Below are 14,632 nucleotides of genomic sequence, written 5' to 3'. Positions count from 1 at the left end.
AAATATTGTGTATTCAGGGAAGAAACACTCACTGAGCAGCTTACTATATGTTCTATTCATCAGCATGTTCTGTCTACAGACATCAATCAGTATACACTGAAGCTGAAGGAAAAGTACATTTTAGTGATTGCTTTCTTAAAGGGATTCTGCTTCCTGGTTCTATTCCAATTGACTCCCCCAGGGAGCTAGAGAGAACCCCTGACTTTGAGTTCAAGTCTTCCTGGTTCTGTGCACAAAGGTTAGAGGGTCTCCCCCTGGAGGCCAGCACTACCACTGGCGTTAGGAGCTGATCCTGAAGTCCAAAGCTGGTGGTACTTTTTCATTTTGTCTTAGTTTTCCTTTGGTTACATATCAAAGGCAAAGATGAGCTGGACTTAACGGTCAAAACAGATAGAGATGAGAAAGGAAGACACCATTTGGCTGGGGGTGTTGAGGGAGGTAGGCCCTCCTCAATCCCTCCACCCCAAAACACATGTGGGGGTGGGCAGTCTCAGTCTTACCTCTCCCACCTCCCACAGCACCAAAGGCCTCCTACCCCAGGGGCTGCTCCCACCGCAACCTGGGCTGTACATGCAGCGGTTTCCAGCAGTCCCAAGGTCAGGGGGTGTGGCACCCTTTTGGATCCCTTATCACCACCTCCGCGGGGGCTGTAGAGTGACAGCATGGAGGACGTGAAGGGCAGGCTAAATCGCTAGCGAATCAGGTGAGGCCCTCGGTGAACCCCCCATTAAAAAGAACTTACACGTGGAGTTTGTATAAATGCTGCCCTTACGCATCCTGCATGTGCCATTTCCATGTGCAATACTGCGCTCGCGACACCCTGTCTGCCTCAGCGTCCGCGCTTCCCACGTATTCCAGCTGGAAACTCTGCTGCATGTCTCTGTTCAGCCTGGGACCCTGAGTGAGGGAAACTCCACTGACATGCCTGTCTCAATATCTGTGTGTAGAGTGGGCTGAATTTCTTATCACTACGGAATTTTGAAAACTGAAATGAAGAGGAGAGCCAATCAGTTTACACAGAGAGAAGAAAGGTTCTTAAAACATTTTCAAGAAAACAGATGCAGAGTGTCATCAGGTTGTCGTCAAGCCTGGAACCTGGAGGTCAGTAGAACAATGTTTTCTGAAGGAGAATCATTTCCTGCCTAGACTCCTACACGGAGACCACCAAAGGAGAAAAAAAAAAAAAAAACTACTAGAAAAGAACCAAACACTTTCACACATGTAAAGTTTTTAAAGGCACTTCCTTCTCCTCTCAAGAAGCTGCTAAAGGATGTGCTTCACCAAAACGAGGGAGGAGACCGAGAGAAAGATGTAAGATCGAAGAAGCCAGGATGCCAACCCCAGGAAAGGAAAGGGGACTCACCAAGATGACAGCAAAGGAACATCCCAGGGACAGCTATAGGCCAGGCAGAGAAACCGCCCCGTTCAGACTGAAGCCAATCAAAGACTCCAGGAAAGGTTGGTCAAGATGACCCTGAGAAGACTGTGTTTTGGAATATTGAAAGAGGTTTACAGACTGGGAGCGAATTAGGGATGGGACTCGTGATCAGTACCACAAATATAGCTAAATAAATGGGGAGGGGAGGCAATCTTATTCCAGTGAAATATAAAAAACTATGGAGGAAAAGGGAACAAAGTCATGATTACCTTAGGAGACTCAGTTGTGAACAACGTGAGCACAGTCATGATAATATGAACACTGAACTTGAAATGATCAAATTTGACCAAAATGATCAAAGTGTATCAGGAGGATGGGGGAACAGGAAGTGGGTACATGCATGTGGTGGAGATGAGGGTGGGGTGAGCAGAGCTGAATCCTTGACTGCCATATTGGAAAGTCAGCAGATAATGCCTAACATGGATAAAATCAGGAAGTATCTGTATACCCATGTTAATTAGAGTGAGGAAGGTAAATATCAAAGAATCATCTGCTAATGGCTGAAATAGTTGCTTCAGAGGACCAGGAAAGCAAGGTAGGGAATGATATGTTTGATAGATGATAATTTGAGTTTTTTAAACTATGCAAAACTTTGGTTTAAAAAAAACCTCAAAATTTAAACATAGATCAATAATAGAGATTGAGCTGCTTCTCTGAGGCCCACAGGTGATGTCCAGGGGTGAGGTCAATTCCATCCTGGACTTTATAATGTTGGAGCTAAAATGAACACCAGGTCTCCTACCCTGGAGCCGCAGGGAAGCCTCTTCAGTTGAGCTGTGTCCTCCAAAGCTGTGCTGGGTGCCTCCTCAGAAAAGCAGGTGTGTGTTCAGAGGCCCTGGTACCTGCACTCAAGTCTTCACCCTTCTCTGGCCTTCCGTCTGCTTCTAGTGGCTTTCAGGCTTGTAGCCTCTCTGGGGGTCTGATGCCTTCTATAATATTTGTGACTCACCTGCTGCCCCAGCATCCAAAGGCCGACCCAGGTCTGCTTCTCCCCTGAATCCTTGTGTCAGTGAGTAGCTCTGCCAGCTCGCAGTCAGCCAAACCCAAGCCCTGAGAGGCACCATCACTGTGTCCACGGGGTGCAGACCTCCTCACCTTCTTACTTCAGATTCTCATGGCTTCTCACCTTGATTCTGTGACGCCATCTTCATCGTTCTTACATGTCTTGTTCACATTATTCAGTTCCACAGGGCATTTCCCTTCCGTCTCAGGCTGTGCCCTGCCTTGAACACTCCAGTAGCCACCCCTCACTTCCAGAAGGTTCTCACTTCCTGACTTGGTGCACAGGAGGTTGTGATGTCGCCCCTGGCCACCGCTCCCACCACTGCTCACTCCCACCTTTCCCTCCACGTGCTGGATCCACCTGCACCTCCCAGGCAGCACTAGGAACACATCCTGCCTAGCGTGTGCCATGCTTCACTGCAGGACAAGCATCACATCCTCCAGGAAGCCTTCCTTAGCGCCCAAGTCTGAGTCAGAGTTCACCTGCTCACCTTTCTGGTAGCTCCTTTCTAATGGTAGCATGAACGCTTGTTTTCCTCTTTAAGTCCTCTATTTTCCATGGGTTCTTTGAGGTTATGAGTCATTCCTTTCATAGTCAATCCTTAACCTCTAAGCCTGCTAACTGGCCCCAGAAGGGACATGAAGGTGTAACTGAAGTGACTTCCGAGAGGCAGTTCCTGAGTGTGCCCCTCCAGGGACCTCAACATGAATGAAAGCGTGTCCAGCTGTTACCCAGCCCAAGCTTGCTCTGCTCGCCACACGACAGGGCAGTAAATGGGAGATGAGTTGCTGGGGGCAATGAATAATGACTTGAATCAGGAAGCTAGCAGACCAAGAATTTGACAGACTACTGTCTCAAGAAACCTATCTTCCCTCAGTCTGAAATGGTCTCCTTTTATACTTACAACTATCCACAACAGAGGAAGTGAGCGGCCACTGTGATGGCAACCGATGGCTGAGAGGGACCTCTGTCAGTCTCTGGCTAACATGCCTGTCCCACCCCTATTACAATTCCAATGTATCAATCTAGATACAATCTAGTGGGAATAAGGGGTGATAATCTTTCTAGCCACTTCCTGCTAAACAGAGATGATGAGGCCAGGTTGTGAAATGGAATTGATCAGCTTTGGGCTAGGAATATTTAAAAATTTTAGTAAATAACACATTTCTCTTCCTTTAAATACAACTATTTGAACCTGATGAAATTTCTTCTACAAGGAAATTTTAATCTCAACACTTGTCTTTTTTGAAGAGCAACCTTAAGGCTTCTAAGGGCTCACAAACCTCTTGCCCTCTAGGCCTCTCAGGAGTTGGGTCATTTTCTGATGACAGTGGGGCTGCTTTGACCTGAATGTGACATTTCCATGGCTTTACTCCAGCTAACTTGACAGATGACTGCATGGTAATTAAAACCAGGGGCTTCCCTGGTGGCTCAGAGCTAAAGAATCTGCGTGCCAAGCAGGAGACCTGGGTTCAATCCCTGGAGAAGGAAATGGCAACCCAACCCAGTATTCTTGCCTGGACAATTCCATGCACAGAGGAGCCTTGTGGGCTGCAGTCCACGGGGCTGCAAAGAGTGGGACATGACTGAGTGACTAAAAATTTCACTATTATGTGTACAGCTTCTATAATCAAATTGTCCACATATTGGAGGAAGAGTCCTTCATCCAATTTGAAGTTTCTAAGGTCCCTAGCCAACACTAACATTTCCCAAAAAGGTAAGGGGAATTTTTTTCCACTGTACCACATGCAGCATGTGGGATCTTAGTTCCCCAACCAGGGATAGAACCTGTGACCCCTGCAGTGCAGTAGAGGCATGGAGTCTTAACCACGGACCATCAGGGAAGCCTCCAAGGTAGAGCAATTCTTAAATCCTTGAGGCAGGACTGTCCAATTATACTGTTGGACTATCTGTTCTTGTGGGCTATCATTCAAAAACAAACAGCTGCTATGATTCTTCTGTGATAGGGGTGCAGAAAAAAAGCATCTTTCAAGTCCAGAACTGACAACCAGCTTTAATTCTCCTAGAATAGTTGAAAGCAGAGTGGATAGTTGTAAGTAGCTACCACAGGTGCAAATCTTAGACTATTTCATTACTAGCCCTCAAGTCTTAGACAAAGCAATACTCCACTGAGTTTGACTTTTTGACTGGGAAGATAGGGGTGTTATATGGGGACAGACAAAGTGTAATCAGTCCTGTTTTCAAAAACCTTAGAGAATTGGCTGAATTCCCTTGTGGGTTTCTTGCTTAAGGGGGTATTAGGTGTCCCAGGATCCCTTTTGAATGGGGTTTGTATTAGCCTTGTGTTTTTGCCCTATCCTGGAGTGCCATCTGGAGAAGGCAATGGCACCCCACTCCAGTACTCTTACCTGGAAAACCCCATGGATGGAGGAGCCTGGTAGGCTGCAGTCCATGGGGTCGCTAAGTCAGACACGACTGAGCAAATTCACTTTCACTTTTCACTTCCATGCATTGGAGAAGGAAATGGCAACCCACTCCAGTGTTCTTGCCTGGAGAATCCCAGGGACCGGGGAGCCTGGTGGGCTGCCGTCTATGGGGTCGCACAGAGTTGGACACAACTGAAGCGACTTAGCAGCAGCAGCAGCAGGGGTGCCATCAGCCTGCACTCCCAGCCTTACCTTTCTGTAGGCCTGGGAGGAGAGGTGCTGGGAGACGAGAGTTCTGACTCCTTTTCTGAGATGTCCATGAATGCCATGTAGGCGTACAACATGCTCTGGTGGGACCCTTGAGAGGGTAACAGGCAAAAAGGCCAGGGGTCTCCAAACAGAGGAAATAGCCTGCAAGTGTCAGACATTTTTATCTCTCTTAAGTGGCAGGAAGAAACAAACTAGCGATATTTTTTCCTTCTCTACACAAATTTAAAAAGAGTTTTCTCTTAAAATACTGTGTTGCCATAATGACACCTGGTTTCACCTGAAGTTAAGTATTCTCAAACCTCAGTTCAGTTCAGTTCAGTTGCTCAGTCGTGTCTGATTCTTTGCAACCCCATGAATCGCAGCACCCCAGGCCTCCCTGTCCATCACCAACTCCTGAAGTTCACCCAGACTCACGTCCATTGAGTCAGTGATGCCATCCAGCCATCTCATCCTCTGTCATCCCGTTCTCCTCCTGCCCCAATCCTTCCCAGCATCAGAGTCTTTTCCAATGAGTCAACTCTTCGCATGAGGTGGCCAAAGTACTGGAGTTTCAGCTTTAGCATCATTCCTTCCAAAGAAATCCTACGGCTGATCTCCTTCAGAATGGACTGGTTGGATCTCCTTGCAGTCCAAGGGACTCTCAAGAGTCTTCTCCAACACCACAGTTCAAAAGCATCAGTTCTTCGGCGCTCAGCCTTCTTCACAGTCCAACTCTCACATCCATACATGACCACAGGAAAAACCATAGCCTTGACTAGACAAACCTTTGTTGGCAAAGTAATGTCTCTGCTTTTGAATATGCTATCTAGGTTGGTCATAACTTTCCTTCCAAGGAGTAAGTGTCTTTTAATTTCATGGCTGCAATCACCATCTGCAGTGATTTTGGAGCCCCAAAAAATAAAGTCTGACACTGTTTCCACTGTTTCCCCATCTCTTTCCCATGAAGTGATGGGACTGGATGCCATTCTCAAACCTAGAGATAACCAATGCCTTTTTCTTATGCAAATGTTTGTCTTAAGCTATGCTAATACGCTAAAGCATAGGCGGCTGCGACTGGTGCTAAAGTGCAGGCCGAGAGGACCTACCCCACGTCCGAGGTCAGGGGGGTCAGCCGAGAGGAGATACCCAGCATCCAAGGTCAGGGGCAGTGACGAGAGGAGTTACCACACGTCCGAGGTCAGGGGTGGCGGGTGGGAGGAGCTACCCCACACCCTTAAGCCTGAGGCCAGGGCCAGCAGCTGGGAGGAGCAACCCCTTGCCCGAGACCAGGGGCGGTGGCCGGGAGGACCAACCACACACCCTGGCTGCATGGGCACAGGACGGCCTAGAGGAGCTATCCCACGTTGAAGGTCAGGAAGGGCGGCGGTGAGGAGATACCCCTCATTCAAGGTAAGGAGCATTGGCTGCCCTTTGCTGGAGCAGCCGTGAAGAGATACCCCATGCCCAAGGTAAGAGAAACCCAAGTAAGATGGTAGGTGTTGCAAGAGGGCATCAGAGGGCACACACACTGAAACCATACTCACAGAAAACTAGTCAATCTAATCACATTAGGACCACATCCTTGTCTAACTCAGTGAAACTAAGCCATGCCCGTGGGGCGACCCAAGATGGGTGGGTCATGGTGGAGAGATCTGACAGAATGTGGTCCACTGGAGAAGGGAATGGCAAACCACTTCAGTATTCTTGCCTTGAGAACCCCTTGAACAGTATGAAAAGGCAAAATGATAGGATACTGAAAGAGAAACTCCCCAGGTCAGTAGGTGCTACTGGAGATCAGTGGAGAAATAACTCCAGAAAGAATGAAGGGATGGAGCCAAAGCAAAAAGAATACCCAGCTGTGGATGTGACTGGTGATAGAAGCAAGGTCCAATGCTGTAAAGAGCAATATTGCATAGGAACCTGGAATGTCAGGTCCATGAATCAAGGCAAATTGGAAGTGGTCAAACAAGAGATGGCAAGAGTGAATGTCGACATTCTAGGAATCAGCGAACTGAAATGGACTGGAATGGGTGAATTTAACTCAGATAACCATTTTATCTACTACTGCGGGCAGGAATCCCTCAGAAGAAATGGAGTAGCCATCATGGTCAACAAAAGAGTTTGAAATGCAGTACTTGGATACAATCTCAAAAACGACACAAGGATCTCTGTTCGTTTCCAAGGCAAACCATTCAAAATCACAGTAATCCAAGTCTATGCCCCAACTAGTAACACTGAAGAAGCTGGAGTTCAACGGTTCTATGAAGACCTCCAAGACCTTTTAGAACTAACACCCAAAAAAAAGATGTCCCTTACATTATAGGGGACTGGAATGCAAAAGTAGGAAGTGAAGAAACATCTGGAGTAACAGGCAAATTTGGCCTTGGAATACGGAATGAAGCAGGGCAAAGACTAATAGAGTTTTGCCGAGAAAATGCGCTGGTCAAAGCAAACACCCTCTTCTAACAACACAAGAGAAGACTCTACACATGGACATCACCAGATGGTCAACACCAAAATCAGATTGATTATATTCTTTGTAGCCAAAGATGGAGAAGTTCTATACAGTCAACAAAAACAAGACCGGGAGCTGACAGTGGCTCAGACCATGAACTCCTCATTGCCAAATTCAGACTGAAACTGAAGAAAGTAGGGAAAACCACTAGACTATTCAGGTATGACCTAAATCAAATCCCTTCTGATTATACAGTGGAAGTGAGAAATAGATTTAAGGGCCTAAATCTGATAGATAGACTGCCTGATGAGCTATGGAATGAGGTTCATGACATTGTACAGGAGACAGGGATCAAGACCTTCCCCGTGGAAAAGAAATGCAGAAAAGCAAAATGGCTGTCTGGGGAGGCCTTACAAATATCTGTGAAAAGAAGAGAAGCGAAAAGCAAAGGAGAAAAGGAAAGATATAGGCATCTGAATGCAGAGTTCCAAAGAATAGCAAGAAGAGATAAGAAAGCCTTCTTCAGTGATCAATGCAAAGAAATAGAGGAAAACAACAGAATGGGAAAGACTAGGGATCTCTTCAAGAAAATCAGAGATACCAAAGGAACATTTCATGCAAAGACGGGCTCAATAAAGGACAGAAATGGTATGGACCTAACAGAAGCAGAAGATATTAAGAAGAGATGGCAAGAATACACAGAAGAACTGTACAAAAAAGATCTTCATGACCCCGATAATCACACCCCGATGGTGTGATCACTGACCTAGAGCCAGACATCCTGGAATGTGAAGTCAAGTGGGCCTTAGAAAGCATCACTACGAACAAAGCTAGTGGAGGTGATGGAATTCCAGTTGAGCTATTCCAAATCCTGAAAGATGATGCTGTGAAAGTGCTGCACTCAATATGCCAGCAAATTTGGAAAACTCAGCAGTGGCCACAGGACTGGAAAAGGTCACTTTTCATTCCAATCCCAAAGAAAGGCAATGCCAAAGAATGCTCAAACTACCGCACAATTGCACTCATCTCACACGCTAGTAAAGTATGCTTAAAATTCTCCAAGCCAGGCTTCAGCAATATGTGAACCGTGAACTTCCTGACGTTCAAGCTGGTTTTAGAAAAGGCAGAGGAACCAAAGATCAAATTGTCAACATCCGCTGGATCATGGAAAAAGCAAGAGAGTTCCAGAAAAACATCTATTTCTGCTTTATTGACTATGCCAAAGCCTTTGACTGTGTGGATCACAATAACCTGTGAAAAATTCTGAAAGAGCTGGGAATACCAGACCACCTGATCTGCCTCTTGAGAAATTTGTATGCAGGTCAGGAAGCAACACTTAGAACTGGACATGGAACAACAGACTGGTTCCAAATAGGAAAAGGAGTACGTCAAGGCTGTATATTGTCACCCTGGTTATTTAAATTATATGCAGAGTACATCATGAGAAACGCTGGACTGGAAGAAACACAAGCTGGAATCAAGATTGCCGGGAGAAATATCAATAACCTCAGATATGCAGATGACACCACCCTTATGGCAGAAAGTGAAGAGGAACTAAAAAGCCTCTTGATGAAGGTGAAAGTGGAGAGTGAAAAAGTTGGCTTAAAGCTCAACATTCAGAAAATGAAGATCATGGCATCTGGCCCCATCACTTCATGGGAAAGAGATGGGGAAACAGTGGAAACAGTGTCAGACTTTATTTTTCTGGGCTCCAAAATCACTGCAGATGGTGATTGCAGCCATGAAATTAAAAGACACTTACTCCTTGGAAGGAAAGTTATGACCAACCTAGATAGCATATTCAAGAGCAGAGACATTACTTTGCCAACAAAGGTCCGTCTAGTCAAGGCTATGGTTTTTCCTGTGGTCATGTATGGATGTGAGAGTTGGACTGTGAAGAAGGCTGAGCGCCAAAGAACTGATGCTTTTGAACTGTGGTGTTGGAGAAGACTCTTGAGAGTCCCTTGGACTGCAAGGAGATCCAACCAGTCCATTCTGAAGGAGATCAGCCGTAGGATTTCTTTGGAAGGAATGATGCTAAAGCTGAAACTCCAGTACTTTGGCCACCTCATGCGAAGAGTTGACTCATTGGAAAAGACTCTGATGCTGGGAGGGATTGGGGGCAAGAGGAGAAGGGGACGACAGAGGATGAGATGGCTGGATGGCATCACTGACTCGATGGACGTGAGTTTGAGTGAACCCTGGGAGTTGGTGATGGACAGGGAGGCCTGCCATGCTGCGATTCATGGGGTCACAGAGTCATACACGACTGAGCGACTGATCTGATCTGATAGTCCTACTGCCCAGAGATAACCTAGTAACATTTTAGTCATTTCCCAGTGTTTTCTATGGATGTGCTTATGCCATCGAGTTTTTTATCTTTTTGGCCATACCACCCAGCATGCAAACTTCCCTGACCAGAGATAGAACCATGCCCCCTGCAGTGGAAGCACAGAATCTTAACCATTGAACTGCCCGGGCAGCCCTCTCTTGGGGCTTTCTACCCTGCTTGTTTCCGTAGGAGAGTCTGACAGCCTTTCCACACCACTGCCCCCCATCCCCACGTCTCCATTTCCTCCTGTTTACTACTTAGGTGGTCACATTTCCCTGTCTCGCAGGCAGATCCTTGTCCCCGTGGGCCAGGTTTGTTAACCAGCGGGCGGTGAGGGCTCAGTCCTGTGCGTGTGGACTGTGGGAAGCAGTGTGAGTCGGGCCAGGAGGCCAGTGGCTGCAGGTTCACGGTGCTGTCCTGGATGCGCCCTGCGTCCGCACCTCCCTCGCACCTGGGGCGCCGGGTGGGATGGGGGTCAGAGGCACACGGGGCTGTTCCCAGGGGAGTCAGGGCTGTCAGAGGGCATCCTGAAGGAGCCGTCATTTCCCCACCGAGGTGGTGGGTGTGAGTGGGACCTGCAGACAGTCCCAGGACTTCAGTCTCAGCGCCAGGGGACGACAGGGCAGGGAGCACATTGGGCCAGAGCTGCGCTTTCTGATCAGTGAGGTGGGTCATTGGCAGAAAGAGCCAGAACTTCTGGCTGGGGGCTCATGAGTCACCTTTAGGAAGACAATCTGCATCTTCTTCCAGTTGGTAGTTCTCCACCATAAGAGACATAAGCCTTGTTTGGTTGTGATTTCAAGGTGATGGCACTGGAGGAGGCAAGTGTGTGTGCATGAGTGTGTCAAAGAGAGGAGATGGACTGAACAGTTGAAATCGGCTGCTGGCTCCTGAACGAGGGTGTTTTGGGGTTCGGGCTGAGATTATCAGCCAAAAAGGTAGCAAGATAGACAATTGGCAGCTGGATCTACTGCTGTAGCCTCCGGAGGGGCTGGCCTTAGAATGTTCTGGGAAAGAAAGTTTTTCCTCCTGCTGACGTGGCCTGCATGTGCTCCGCCAGCCTCAATGGCCAGAGCTGTGTGGGGCTCAGCCTGTGCTCAAGACCTTGTTGGGAACAAGATGAGCCCCCGAGGGAAGAAGCAAAGTATTCCTAAAACAGCAGACAAATGCCCAAGTTGGCAGTTAGTACTTAGGGACCTCAGAGCATAATCTTCAGAGCATATTAATCCCACCCAGCTAATAAGTGTGACCCTGAAGAACTTCTAATTCTGAGCCATTGTCCCGCAAGAAATCTGATGACAAATAGACCCAAGTCTTTTCTTCTATGGGGATGCTATATTAATATATACATACTTTGAGACATAATACATCCTGTCATTGTAACAGTTCACTGTGCGTCTGTTCCACACACATAGTAACCTTGTTCCTCACCTGCGCGCTGCCCCTGACTTGGGGTAGTCAGCACTCCTGAGGAGGGGGCAGACCTGGCCCTTCCACAGCTACGTGGGGGTCCATCCAGGTGGGGCGAGGCTGTCAGAAGGGGAGGAGGGTGACCGAAGCTCAGTGGCACTCACAGTGAGGTGGTCCCTGGAGGCTGTGGTGTCCCAGAAGGCTGACCTTTTGCTCCTCCTTTGCTCCTGTTGTGATGGTGTGTGTGTCTGGGGAGCACAGTGCGTGACCAGAGCCCCTGTCCTCGTCCTTGTTCAGTCGGGGATGCTGAGTGCCTGGGACTCGCGTCTTCCCCCCGGATTCCAGATGTACGGGCAGGCAGATACTCAGCAGGGTGGAGTGCCTAACTCCTCACCCCAAGGGCTGTCCCCTTGTCTGTCTTGTAGAAACCCCAGGAGGGGGAGGGGGAGGAGGACAGCAAGAGCAGCAAAGCCCCCACCACTGTCCAGGAGGAGCATTTCTGAGAGAGGGCAGAGGAGCGACTCGGGGGACTCAGACCGCCCCCCACCTCTCCAGCCAGCACAGCTCTGCCTGCCAGCCCCACGGCCTTCACCCGAGCAGCTTCTGGGGGAACTGGGAGGAACATCTGTGTCTTGGAGGACAGGACTCTGCCTCCTGGAAGCCACTCCAGAACTTGTCCTGTCTCCGTGGGGGAGATGCCCTTTCCACCACATAGGTTGGGGCCCCGCCCTTCCCCTGCAGGTTCTGGGAGCTGGTGGGGTGGGAGGGCGCAGAGAGAATCCTGGAGTCAGTCCTGGCTGCTGCCTCACCTTCCTGATCCAGCCTCTCTCTAGAGTGATGTTTTCCAGAGGAAGGGCGAGCCCAGCCCACTGTCTGTGTGCTTCCCTGCAAACTCACCTGGATCATTGCCCCCGAGAACTCCAAGGGTCTCCTGAGAGATGAAAGGGCAGAAGGAATGGGGGGCCTTGATGGGCCTTGGGTCTGCTGGGTTAGATGACCTCGTCCACCTCTGGTGGGGACAGTGTTTGCAACCTCTCCTCATCCTTCTTCCAGCAACAATCCTTTCTCAGACACCCTGTATTTAAAGGGACTCCTTTCAACTAGCCCAAGCTGACCTCTCCTGCCTTGCCTGCATCTGGCTCTACTCAAGGCCTGGGGAGAATCGCCTCAAAATAAGACGTTTCCGCCAGTTCTCCTGTGCCCTGAGCTCTGTAATCAAGACGCCTGTGCTGTTCTGTTGTGCCCACTGCCTTGGCCGCAGCACCTTGGAGTGGCCTGCGTGGCAGTGGTGCTTGGGCCAGGACCCAAGGTGAGCCTGCAGATACTCTGCACAGAAGAGAAGCCAAACTTCTGGCAGGAGGACTGAGTTAGGGGTGGGAGGGAAGTGGACAGTGACGGTTTTCTACATTGTGATGAGGCCCAAGTGTTTACTCTTCAGTCCCTTACAATGCATAAACAAAATGCTTACTGAAGCCATTTTTCAATTTTACAAACATAATCAGTTATTTTCTAGTTGTTAATATCAAATGTTTCAAGGCAGCAATAGATTCTCCTTATGGTCTGCCCTGTCATTTGTTGGAGCAGAGATGGCTTTGGGGGTGGGAATGGGAAGGAGGGGTGGGGGCTCCACAGCATGAGAGGTGGTCCCCTGCTGCATAGACGTTGCCATTGACTGGGTTATTTTTAAGATGAGGCTGCAGGGGTTACACCTGGCCTATTTGGGGACTGCAACTCGGTGCCTAACACGGGACTGGGACTGCTTTCCACACAGCGTCCACACGAGGACAGTGTGCCTGCTGCCAAGTGTGACAGCGTCACCCGAGTGTGTCTGCTGCCAAGAGCCCACTGTGGTTTCTGGCTGTAACTCCCAGGGTGGCTGGCATGTCTGTTCTCCAAGCACAGCAGTCGTGCAGCAGACTGTCTGGGCCGGAATCCAGTTTTGTTTTCTGCAGTTCTGGATTGTTCCCCTTCTGTCCCTCTTCCCTTCGTAATGCATTCACCTTATGTGCATTACAGGAATGGGCTGCAGTCATCACTTTCCTGGACATTTCTTCTCTAGCGAGCTGACTGCATCTGGGGCACTCTGGCTCCCTCTCTGTCAGCAATCCTTAGGCAGACAAACAACGTTAGGATTCCACTTGAAATCACCTGGGAAGGGAGCCAAGCCTGGGCTGTTTGAGAACCCTAATAGCCAGAGTAGCTGCCAAATACTCTGTATCATTTCTGTAGATCCTCTGGGATCTTGCCTTTATTTATTTGGAATCACATTTCCTTGAGGCATACCTAGAAGACCCATATCGTCTTGTGCTTTCATTCATTCCTTTCTAATCTGGGCTCCCTGCAGGCCTCCATCCGAACATTAACTCTCTGTAAGATCACTGCTTTTCTTACTGCCTCCTACAACAGCTGGTAAGGGAAAGATAGTTTGTACCACGGAGCTCTTTTTCTAGGTGGGGACACGAGGCCTGGAATTGCTACAACCGCTTTTGGTACCATGAACGAAGCCAGCCTGGGAATGAAGCCAACACAGGAGGGCAGAGTCAAAAGAACTCCAGAGAAATGCAACTGAGTCCTGATCAAACCATTCCTGAAGCCTATTATCCTCTTTCCAGTTTTGTCAGCCAATGTTATCTTTATGGCTTCAGCTAGTTTAAGGAAGATTTTGTTCCTTTCACCTAAAGAGCCTTAACTGGTTGGGAATGCCCTTCACAAGCCCCCTGCTCCCTTTCCAACTCCTCCCTTTCACTTAGGAACGTCACCATTCTGTAGTTTAGTGACCTTAGTCCTTGAACAGACTAAGTGCTGCTAGGTCTGCCCTAGACACTGCCTCACATATGAAGACATATGACCTCTGTGATTCAACTCAGATCCTACCTCCTCAGATAGGCTTTTCCCAGTGATCTGAGTTCTGTACCTCCCTCCTCGTCCGAATCACGGTACCTGGTTTTCTAGAGTCTTAGCACTGTCTGGGGTTTTCTTTCAGGTGTGGGCTTGTTGACAGTCTGTTTCTTGACCCCAGGGACATTGCCTGGGTCATTCATTTTCCCTTCCCAAGTCTCTGGCATGGAGTAAGGGTTCAATAAACACTCGCTGAAGTGGCGAATGGGTTCTCACATCTATACACAGTGTGTGAGGGTCCAGCCACTGTGGAGGTGCTCAGGGCTGTATTTGGACAGCAGCCGTCTGCTCCAGTGCCTTGTCCTTGGGCTCCACTGTTCTTTTCATGCTCATACAGCTGTTTCCTGTATGTTGTCTGATTATGCTTTCTCAAGAACCTGTTTCTTCTTTGCGAAGGAAACTAGAGAGGGTTCTGGCTGTTCAGTTGTGTGCTCAGAATTTGGAAGGTGGGGATAGAGGA

This window comes from Bos taurus, chromosome 10, assembly GCF_002263795.3.
Source record: "Bos taurus isolate L1 Dominette 01449 registration number 42190680 breed Hereford chromosome 10, ARS-UCD2.0, whole genome shotgun sequence".
NCBI lineage: Eukaryota > Metazoa > Chordata > Mammalia > Artiodactyla > Bovidae > Bos > Bos taurus.
This window is presented reverse-complemented; position numbering follows the sequence as displayed.